Source organism: Lissotriton helveticus, chromosome 4_1 (assembly GCF_964261635.1).
Source record: "Lissotriton helveticus chromosome 4_1, aLisHel1.1, whole genome shotgun sequence".
Taxonomy (NCBI): Eukaryota; Metazoa; Chordata; class Amphibia; order Caudata; family Salamandridae; genus Lissotriton; species Lissotriton helveticus.
In genome coordinates this window covers 752,552,523-752,564,433 of record NC_136063.1, presented here as the reverse complement: position 1 = coordinate 752,564,433, position 11,911 = coordinate 752,552,523, and positions in this window count along the sequence as shown.

The window sequence follows — 11,911 nt, the reverse complement described above, 5'->3', positions numbered from 1 at the left end:
CTTGGCTTGTCAGATACCAACATCATTTAGCTTGCACTACTCCCTGACATATGTTTGATGTGTGCAAGTTAGATATTCATTTATCTACACTTTGAGGGTGCTAAATTGTCATACCTTTGTAGATATTTTTATGGACATGTGTCCATTTTCATGTGTGCACCTTACACCCAATTTGTGACAAATGCTATTAGTGGTGTGTTTGCTTTCCTGACTTGCACTTCTAGGGGTATGATGGAACCATGCACGGAATTGCCACACATGCTTTACAAAACATCAATTACCATGCAAATCCCTTTACCACACATGACTTTTAAACAAGTCATATAATATTTATTTGTAAATGCATGCGTGGTAGTGGCATATGCGCGGTACAAGTTTGCATGGTAAGAGTATGCGTGGCAAAGGCATTTGCGTGGTAATGGATGCATGGTAAAGGTATTGCGTAGTTCTGACCACATTTTTTGTCCTCATTCACCTCAGGCATTGATAACTCTTACCTTTGCCAAAAAAACTGGGAAAGACCACAGGCCCCGCCACTGATAGTGATGGAGAGAAGAGGTAAAGGCACAGGTCCAAAAAGCAACCATCCTCCTGCTGATATGTCTCTCCCAGACAACGCCCGATTTCCAGGCAAGCTGCCTGAAATATATTGTGGGGGCCACAGCAGCCAAGTCAGGGAGTTCTATAGGTATAATCATTGGACAGGGGATTCCTCTTGTTACCTTAAATACTATACACTAAGCCATACACTGGCTCTGGTTACACCCTTCCCAATTATTTAAAATGTCCCAAAATGTTTTCCTCTTTTTGGTCCCATTACCCAACAAATCCATTCTAGACATATAGAACATGTATTCTAGCCAGTTTGCATGCTGCAGCAGTGCTTCACTTATCCAACTGCGACAGATCTCTCTTCCAGCTAGCAATAATGTATAAAACAACAAGTTCCTAGGTGCTCCTGTCACAACCTCCTTAACCCCAAAGATAAGTTCCTCGAGGCTTACCATACTGTAGAGTGGTCAGATAGGTGTGGGGAAAGATATTCAATGTCTAATGCCTCTTATTGTAAACTCAATTGTACCAAGAAATAATCGATCCTTGATCTATGCCCATATTTTTTATTGTGAAATGATGCACCTAATCGAATTCCTACTCTCTCTCTCCATATATCCCTAAGAGCATGCTGCCGCATCATAGATTTATCCACATTGGGATCCAAAATAATATTAAAATCTCCCGACATTATCACTGGGCCAGAGAAATCTAATACATTTGTAAAAACAGATTGTGAGGGTTCACAATCATCTTGATTCGGGCCATAGTATCCTACTAAAGTAAGTGGATGATCCTCTATTTTTAAATCCACTATAATCCATCTACCAGACTTGTCCATACGTGTACTCCGTAACCTTATACCAGCACCCTGTTTTTTAATGATAATTGCAATCCCTCTTATATTACCTGTCTGTTTTGTGCATTCTACCTGTTGAACCCATCTTTGTTTGTTAAACAACTGCATACATTCCTCTTTAACCAGGTGTGTTTCCTGTAAAATTAAAATTTGTGCCAGGGAATCTTTAAGGTATTGTAGAATACGGTCCCTTCTACCCCTTGTACGGAGCCCGTTGACATTCCATGATAAAATCTGTATCATCTTCTACACTATCTTTCCCATGAGAAAGCTATCATACTGCATCTCAACTGAAATCGGTTTATTTGAGGTGTCAAAAGAAATCTTTATAATTTTTTTCCACATGCTCCCCACCCTGTGCATTCCACCTTCCCCCCCTGGAGAACCCCTCCCTACTTCCTACTGGACCTAACATAGGCCCAGTTTTCTTCCTAACCCCCATTACAGCGCTCGGTCACCACGATTGCCATGAATTTTAGCAGTCCCCATGCTCACCTACACCCCCTTAAGTATGTCTCCTAAGCCTTCATTGCCTATATTATACCTATATTATGTGTCATTCTCCCTGTGCTTCACCCACTTCTTTTTTACTTTAAGAGTCTCATCAGCTTCATTAACAGTTTTCAGATAGTACATTTTATTATTGTACATAACTCTGAGGGCGCAGGGAACTTGAGCTGTGCCGAGGCACCTGATTTTTGAAAATCCTCAAGCCTTTTTCCAAGTCCCCACTGTCTATCCTGGGTGACCTGGGCAAGGTCAGACATGATTTCAAAGGAAAAATGCATCCCCCTTAGTGTTTTCAATTTCAAAGCACTCAATAGAATTTTTTCTTTCAGAGTATACGTTTGAAAATTTACAAGGTTTCCGACCATATTACAAATTATGTTTCCCACACTTACACATTTCCCACATATGATTGGCACTTGGTTATGCTATTGTTTGTCCCTGATATACTTCAATGCGCAGGTCCTATGCTCATAGAGGTTTTGAGGCATATGCAAAGTGAACTGTGGCCCAGGGGCCCAGTCTTTCAGGTGTCCCCCTGTTAGAGGCATACCTATTCTGCAGATATTATTTATAATGTGCCCTTTAAATGCTTGTCACACTGATTTTTGAAATCCCATTTACCTGACATTACCTTTTAATGTGGGTGATGTGTGAGAGTCCATTACAGAGATTATGGGGAAGATGTGTTTCGAGTTTCATGACACATCCATACAGATGTCTCTTTGATATCACAGCACAACCTAGCATGTGAGCAATGTGAGGGTGTCACAGAGATCAACAGGTGTGATATTAATGAGGAAGTGCTGTTGTGGAAACAATTTAATGCGCACATCACTATGCCATATTATGAGATGTAAACACATGTTGACTTTAGTTGAGTGGGCCTGAGCAGTGTCTGTGACCAGGCCCAGGAGGGCCTAATAGAGCTGTGATGGATTTATACATTGTAAACAACTCTGAAGGGGGGCCCACAAAATCTGTTTGAGCCGGATCCCCCAACCTCTTGTCAGGTCCATGGAATGGCATCTATTTGCTGAGGAGTCAATGGAAATGGGTAAGAGTATAGCTTACTGTCAGTTGCATCCACGACAGTGTCAGTTTTGGACTTCATTAAGCAGGCACAGCAGTGGCAGCATATATATGATTGGCTCCATAGTGGCACAGGACGTGTGAAACTGACTACCGTTAAATTTCAGCCTTATATCCCTAGCTTTCTGCCAGCTCAGATGTGGTGGTTGGACCGCCGCACTCACGCCATCGGAAAGGCACATCATAATTTGGCCAGCAGTACCATTGGCGGTACACCCTCTGACAGATCCTATCCCGCTGCTGCCACGGTCAGGGATACCTGATGGTGGACGCAGGACCACAGTGGTCTTTCGTCTATAGAACTGCATGCATCTTAATATGGCAGTCAGACCTCTTAGTCAGTGGGGGTGAATCCGACACGACGGCGGAGGTGAGACTGCAGAACTTGTAATCAGGCCCTTAGTCTGATAGGCTTAGAATTGTTTATTAATCCTATATCTTGTCCTGTGAAATCCCATACCTCTTATTTTACAGTATGTCTAAATTCCAGAGGCAAATCATCTTTAGAAAAGAATGAACTCTTAAGCCTTGTGATTCAAATTTCAACATTGAATCTTCATTTTGGGTTTCAATTGCAACACCATCTGGTGTGCAGTAAATCACACAGTTCATTTTACGCATGAAGGCTCTGACTAATAGGTTAACAGGACTCAAATCAGAAAATATAAACTGATGATTATTCTCCATTGATCCTATTTTAACAGGACATCTGCTAAGGCTTGGTTAATAATCAGTTTTTACTGATGCCTACAACCTGAACTTCTGTTCTCAAGTGGGGTAGGCTTAGAACATCCACAGAATGAGCTGTAGAGCAGGTAGCACCTGTATCTATCAAGAAAGAAACAGGATGGACATTGACTTCTTTTCCAATGTATGGGCCACTTTGGTCTACCTTCAGGATTGTTCCTTCTCCTTTCCCCTCAGGCACCATAACTGAAAGTTATATTCTGGGGAAAACCGAGGAAATTCATTAGTCAAAACCAATGGATTCTGCTGAACCTTGGATTGTACAGCATTTTGTTTCTCAGGTTTTGCTGCAACACTTGAGCTGTGGGCATATTGATTCAAAACAGTATTTGACTCTGCACATTCTACACAGATGCTAGTTGGACTGGGGCTTCTAACTGTGTCTGACTTTGGTCCACATTCCGTTGCATCTGGTGAACAAAATCATTCTGGATTCAAACTGGATTCTGTCTACATTTCCACTTTCCATGGCCCTTTTTACTGCAGAAATGACAAGCAATGCTACTCTTTTACGAATCAATATTTGCATCTATTCTAGGATCATTAACAACATTTCTTCCATGACCTTACATAGCACCATCTCATTTAACAGTCTCGCTCCTTTCATCAGATGTGCTCCATTTATCCTAGCATTGTCTAATGAGATAAAACTAAAATCAGAACTCATCATCTGATTCTTACCATTTCTTGGAAACTGCTTTATCTAGGCAACTACTTGTTTCTTCTTAATCTTTTTTTGCTACACATCAAACCAACCACTACTGTTTGTGGCATACATCAGGATTTTTTCTATTCCCTCTTGCTTAACAGCATACTACTCTCTGATTTACATGTGAACTGAGCTCCGGATGCAAACCCCCAATGAAAGCAGATACAAAACCGCTAGCAGCATCTTTCTTGGGATCTTCAATTCCGCTATGCTTCCTAAAAAGATGCATACGCCTCTCATAAAAACTATGCTCCGATTCCTTTGGCTCTTGTGTTGATCTTAAGATCCATTTCCAGTTAATCTCTTTCTCCTGCTCCTTCTGTTTCAAATGTTCTATCACCTTTCAATACTTGTCAGCAACCACTACAGGTGGAGCATCATTAGGCACAAACCTAACTTGCTGTTCAGTCGGCCAAGCAACAGTAACCTTACAATCAGATGACAAACCACTAGGAGCAACAATTTTAACAATGCATTGAATCAGGCCAAATCATTGTTGAAATCATTGTCAATCTATGAACCTCCTTGTACCACTTCTCTGGCTCCTTTGCAATCTTGGAACATTTGTCGTGAAGGCATGAAGATCACCTTTCATCCAAGGCACATGGCACATAATTCCCTCCATGTACTTCTCTGATGGGACATTCTGAATCTTACCCCTATTTCTGATTCACTAACAGAAACCTTCACTTTTTTTCCTGTCTCTGAAGCTTTATTTTTGGAAGTAACTTTCTTCGTCTACCTTACTCTGAATTTCCTCAAATCTATCCAGTTCTTTGTCTTTCCCACTAAATCTTTAAAAGGAATTTATATAGTTATTAAACCCAATTCCTTTATTTCATCAATAGTTAGATACATTTAGTAACTTCTCTGCACATTTCTCATTTTACTGACATCAACCTTGCACTCATCAGCCAATTTCTCAAGTTTATCATGTGCTTTCCCTGCACGTCTGGCTGCTTCTTTGATCAGGTATCTCATTTCATCCACACTCTGAATGTTTGTGACAATTATTCCCCGCTAAAAGCCCCTAAATTCAATTTTTAGAAGCCCAACATTAATATCCCACTCTTTAGGAGAATCAGTGGTAAATGTAAAACCAGGCATGCTATTTGAAACTGGGGAGACAACAGCAGTATCTCTGCTAGTACTCAGGAAAGCTGTAAATTATTTCTCGAGTGAGGTGCTAGCTGATGCACCTGCAACTTTAAGAGGAGTCAATCACTGTGATTGTACACCCGCACCATCTCCCTCTGCATCTATATCATGTATTAAAGAACTCTGCCCCTGTCTCTGGATCCCATCAGTGTATGGAGGGGGTCTAGAATTAAAAAGATCATTAAAAAAGTTATCTTCCTCATCTGAATCCTATTCTCAACTCTACTTTGCCCTGTTTCCCTCATTAGCTTTTTTTCTGTCTATAGTCTCTTTGACAATCCCCCAAAAAACTCTACCAGCCCGCCATCATATCTTCCCTCCAGCATTTCTCTTGTCAATCCCACTTGACTTCCAACCATTGCTTAAAGGAATCCTTTACCTGCCTCTTCATTTTCTCAAAGTTTGCCAACACAGAACTGATTATTTTCACTCAAAACAATGCAAAACCTGCACAGAACACGTTAGCGGACAGCAACCAATCCCAACATGGCTATACCAAAGATCAAGCACTCACAGTGTGTCTTTGACAGCAAACAACCAATAACAGTTCAATTCTGTGGTGACGTCTCATCAATCCCAGTGGAGCTACACAGGTGACTGACCAAACGCAGTGCAGATTCTCCTTGAATGAGAAAACAATTGCACAGCCTTTCTCAATGTACTCACTAAATTAAAATAAAAAAATCTTGTCTGCTATCTAAATAGGAGCAAATCAGCAAATTAGAGTAAGACAATTCTCAACAACAATAAAAACAAGACCAGCATCTTTGCGGCTCTTGTTAATCGTAATTCACACAGAAGCAGACTCCCGCCCAGCTGCAATTCACTTCTGTCTCGTGTATTTCCTCCAGTGCACCGAGGAGCGAAAGACACTAACCCAGATTAAACGCACAAAATCCTGGAAAGGTAATCTTGTCAATTCAGAATATCATAATTATATGTCTGCTGTGCTTTGGAAAAACACACTACTTTTATGCATACAAGTTATCCAAGATCTTGGATTTCAACAAATCCGATAGCCAAACTAACCATTTTAAAACAAAAGGTTTTTTGACACAAATCATAAACTAGAATAGTACATCAGAATCACAGTAATCAAACCACCACTTGAACCAACATTTCATGCCCAAAATACACACACACAGCACAGCGGTCCCTCATGCAACACAAAACTTAGAACTTCAATAAACCTCTTCAACCCTCTCAATCATCAACGTCATTCTGCCTTATTCATACTTACAATCCAAGTCATTTAGGAGCAAGAGCAGCATTGCGTATCACGACAACTGCACCATGCAAATTGGAACGAAATAAGCAAAAATCTCTAAAGCAGACTGGAGGTGCTCCTTTACATCACATTCATCCTCTGCTACCAAAAATGTGTGGGTCCTGGGGACTCACGAGAGAGCCTACAATTTGATGAATCGGAGAAGTTGTTAAATCTCGATTTCGTGCAGCACTATGTCCAGCAGTAAAGGCATCTCCCAATACATGTAAAAATTGAAAGCACATGTCCTACTTTTTAAATATATTGCACCCTGCCTCCTTTGTCTGTCCAGGGGCTTCCCTAGGGGTGATGTATATGTATTAAAAAAAAAAGGGTTGGGCCTGGCTAAAAATTAACTTTGCCAGGTCAAAATGGCAGTTTAATTTGCACATCCACAGGCTGCAATGGCATGTTATGTTATGTTATTTGTTGTCTTTTATAGCGCACGGCTACTCAAAAGAGTGCTTTATGCCTGAGACATGCCTGAGACATGTTTACAGGGCTACTTAAGTGGGTGGCACTATCAGTTTTGCAGGCCCACTAGTAGCATTTAATTTACAGGCCCTGAGAACAAGCATAGCCATTTTACTAAGGATTTATGAGTAAATGAAATATGCCAATTGGGTATGAGCTAATGTTACAATACTTTAAGGAGGGAGCACAAGCACTTTAGCACTAGTTAGCAGTGGTAAAGTGTGCAGAGTACTAAGGCCAGTAAAAATTAAGTGATCAAAAACCGGAGGTCTGAAGACAACAAGCTAGAGGGGAACCACGCTAAGGATGCCAGATCTAACAGGCTCAAAATCAATAACTGACTGCTAGTTCAGAGGAATAATTAAGATTTGTATTACAAAAATTCACAGTAAGGGGGTACAGTCAATTCTATGAAGGCTCTCAATAAATAGTGCATTCAGAGATTCCAAGACCCAAGTGAGCAGCAAAATCAAGGGTATTTATACATTATTTGTGCATATGATATAAACAGAACAGCAGAATCAACGGGGATGGGATGGAAAAATGTCATTCTTCAGCAAATCAGAGGACAATTCTTAATAAAACTCATATTGCCTCACCATTTAAGAACTATCCCACTAGATGAATGATCATTATACCCTTCTGTGCTAATGCCATCCGGAGATAGTGAAACAAACTAGATACATGAAACATAACATATTATGTGATTGAATAAGGCATAGTGATCTAGCAGAAGGACCTTAAGGTTATAGTTGCAGTTTGTGGCTGAGCCTGGGAAAGTTAATTGACAGCAGCATAAGCAATGACTGGAAAGTACATCTGAGCTTGACTGTGTACAGGAGGAGGGAAAACCACAAGATCTCATAAGAGAGCAAACTGCCACATCCAAATATAAGAAGGTTAGAACCTACCCAAAATTCCAAGAAACTCTAATGTACCTGCTGAGGCCGTTAGCACAAGTATGTATAGCTGTTGATGATACCAACACAAGGAGCGATGTGGTGACCCCAAGGTAAATAAGCTGGAAATAAGCGCCCCAGTGACCATAGTTTCCTACCAAGAACCATGACTAATCTAGACATGAATGCAGCCATACAGTAAACCCGGTGGTCAGTCAGGTAGGGAGAAACCCCAGCTCTGCCGTGACAGCTGAAGAAGCTGCATCTTGGATCTGGGGGGCTCATTTATAAGGAATTAGCATAGGGCAGTGCTGCAAATCTTCTTGCTGTGCTGCCCTACGCCAATGTGAAAGGGCAGGAATGTACCATATTTATGAAATACAGTGCATTCCTATCCTTTCCCCCTGCACTGGTGCACAATTTGCAGCCTAATACAAACGTAGGCACTCTTGCATTGTGGTGCAAGGGTGCCTCCTCTGCAGGCAGGATTGATTTTGTGCAGAAAGGAACACCTTCCGGCACAAAAAACAATCCTACGAGGCATTTTCCTCTTTCTATGTGTGTTGCAGAATGAAGCAAACATGTAAAGAGCAAAAAACGAGGAGAACTTAACATAGTTATCCTCGTTACACTTCATCTCGGGAGGCATACTGATTTGATGCTTCCCCAGGTGTACATCACCTTTTAAATCAGGGCAGCGTCAAATTCCATGGGTGTGGCGTGGAAAAACTCATCGCAAAACCCAGGGAACTGCTCCCGGACACATAGTAAGGTGCTGCAGCGATTAGCGCTGCATTGCCCTATGTATTATTTATGAGGGGCCACTCAAAGCAACGCAGAGCAGCTTTTTCATTGCTTTATAAAACTTTATGAGAGCCCTGCGTCACGCATAACTCCAAATTAATTTCTGCCAGGACGTTTTGATCTTATGAAAAAAAGCTGTAGGTAGATAGCCCCACATGCATCAAGCTAATTTGCGACCGGAAACATTGCGAATCAGTAAAAAATGCTGTTTCCGATCACAAAATAGCTAGTTCTGATGCATGAAGCAAATTCACGCAAAATAGTAGTTTTCGCAATTTTAACGCTTCAAAAAATATAGAATTGGTAATACCGATTCTGTATTATAGGAAGAGCAATTAAGAAATTGCAAAATGGGATGCATCAAGTTTTCGCAAATACAGAACTAGCCAAAAATCGCTATTTGCATTCCTTAAACTAGAAGAAATCAAATCATGTGGTAAAAATTACACATAAGCAAAAACAGCTGGAAATCATCAGCAAACTACTTAAACAGTCCCAGAATGCATCACAATGACCCACTATGGCAGCGCTCTACGAAGTGGCGAGGAGGATGAGGCTGAGATCAGCAGCACAGAGGAGAAGGAGGATCCAGGAGAGAATATTTAAAGTGTGTGTCACATTGCTAGGGCAGACAGAGGAGGAGGTCTATGATAAATATAGGCTGAATGCAGCAGCTATCTTAGATCTAATTGCTGAGTTAGACCCTATACTGCAGCGGCAGACCAGCAGGACACATGCCATACCCACCCATGTGCAGGTCCTGTGTTCCCTGCATCTCCTAGCTCCAGGGACCTTCCAGGGAGTAATTGCAGCAGCTGGAGGGGCCTTGCAAAGTGTCATATCACGCTTTTTCAACAGTTTCCTAAATGCCATGTTGCAGAGGATACACCACCACATCAAGTTCCCCACGACAGCACAGGAATTGATGCAAACCAAACAAGATTTTTATCAGGTTGCACAGTTCCCACATGTGATTGGTTGTATCGATGGGACACATGTACCCATATGACTCCTGCAGTAAATGAGTAGATATACTGCAACCGGAAATCTTACCATTTACTCAACATACATGCAACTCCAAAACACTAATCACCTACAACCCTGGCAGTGCACATGATGACTACATCTTCCGGCACAGTGGTGTACACAGACGTCTACTTGCGGGGGATTTTGGAGAAGGATATCTTCTGAGTAAATCTATGTAATACTGTATTTCAAAACTGTTTGCCATGGTGACACATAGCAGTGACTAATGTATGTTTATCTCTCACATCCTGTAGGTGATAGCCCATACCCACTTAGGTCTTACATACTCACCCCATACCTGAATCCTGCCACACAAAGGGAGCAACGTTACAATTGTGCACACATATCGATGCACAATGTGATAGAAAGGACATTTGGGGTTCTAAAATCATGATTCCGCATCCTAAACAAGACCGGTGGTGCATTACAGTATAGTCCTGAGAAATGCTGTAAGATTGTGCCAACGTGTGCTATGTTGCACATCATAGCCACTTATAGAGGCATACCCTTAGTGGACTCTGTCTGCGAGCCAGAAGAGTACGTACAGCCGACACAACCACCCCATGTAGCAGGCGGACCAAATGGAGACAAAGAAGAGCAAAAATCAGGCAGCATTACTTCTACGGTGAGTAAGCACATGACAACACAGTATTTGCTTAATGGTTTAATGTGATGGTTGTGTTAATGCACACATACCATGTACAGACAATTACTTTCCAGTGCCTTGGGACTGCAACTACAGTATGAATATATAATGCATAGCTGGTTACCTCACCAGATTGTTTGAATGTCCAAATGTTTAACTCTTTCTGTGACGTCCTCCTGTGGCCCTTGCAGTAGTCCCAGCTACATCTGACATGGTACCTTCTGTGCCTGCCTGACTCCTGCTACTGTACCTCCTGCTATGTGCCACAGGCTCCAGTAGGCTGCTAAGACTGGAGGCCTCCTCACTGTCCCCCCTCCATGCATGAGGTTCCCACTGGCTTCCGCTTTCTGTAGCCTTTCCACAGCAGTGGTGACCTGGATTAGGCCCTAGCCACATCCCCATAGCAGTGGGTCATCTCAACCTGCATGCAGACTGAACGCCTGTAAAGCTGAGCTGATGTCGTACTCAGCCTGTTGATGGCACTGGTGTATCCAAGCATATGCCTTATAGAATGGTGTTGCTTCCTGGCATTAGAAACATGCTAAGCCTGGATGACCCTGCACATCTGTTCAATGGCTGTTGCTACACTGTCAAGTTTCTCACCATGTACCCTGAGCCCCTCAACAACTGCAGATGTCTGCTCCTTCATGCAGTCATGTATACCACCCATGTATGTGACCATTGTTCCCCAGTTGTTCCTGCATAATACGCATGTTCTTTTGTTGCAGGTGCTCGACCCTCAGCATCTTGGACTCCAGCACACTGCAGGCAGCTTCACCATTTCCCCCAGCAGACCTCAGAAAAGTACTTGGCCTTCGCCTGCGGAACAGATTGTGATATTGCGGGATGGTTCCCCCTGGTGGTGGGGGTGATGGTGTATGGGCAGTGCCCTGTGTGTGCGCTCCTGTATGGGTGTCCTTCTCACTATCCAAATCGGGCAGTGGTTGCACTCTTCTCCTGCGATGGTTGGGAACAGGTAGGGGTGAGGATGCTGGCATCTCTTGTTCTTCATCTGGCTGTTCTTTATGTCCCTCAGAATCGTGGACCTCCGCCACGTCACTCTCCTGTGATACATCTGTGAGGGAAACAGTGCAAGATCATTTTTTTTTAATTAAATATATTTTTTTGTGCACATGTTTGTGACATTGCGCTTACAGGGGTCTAATAAGTT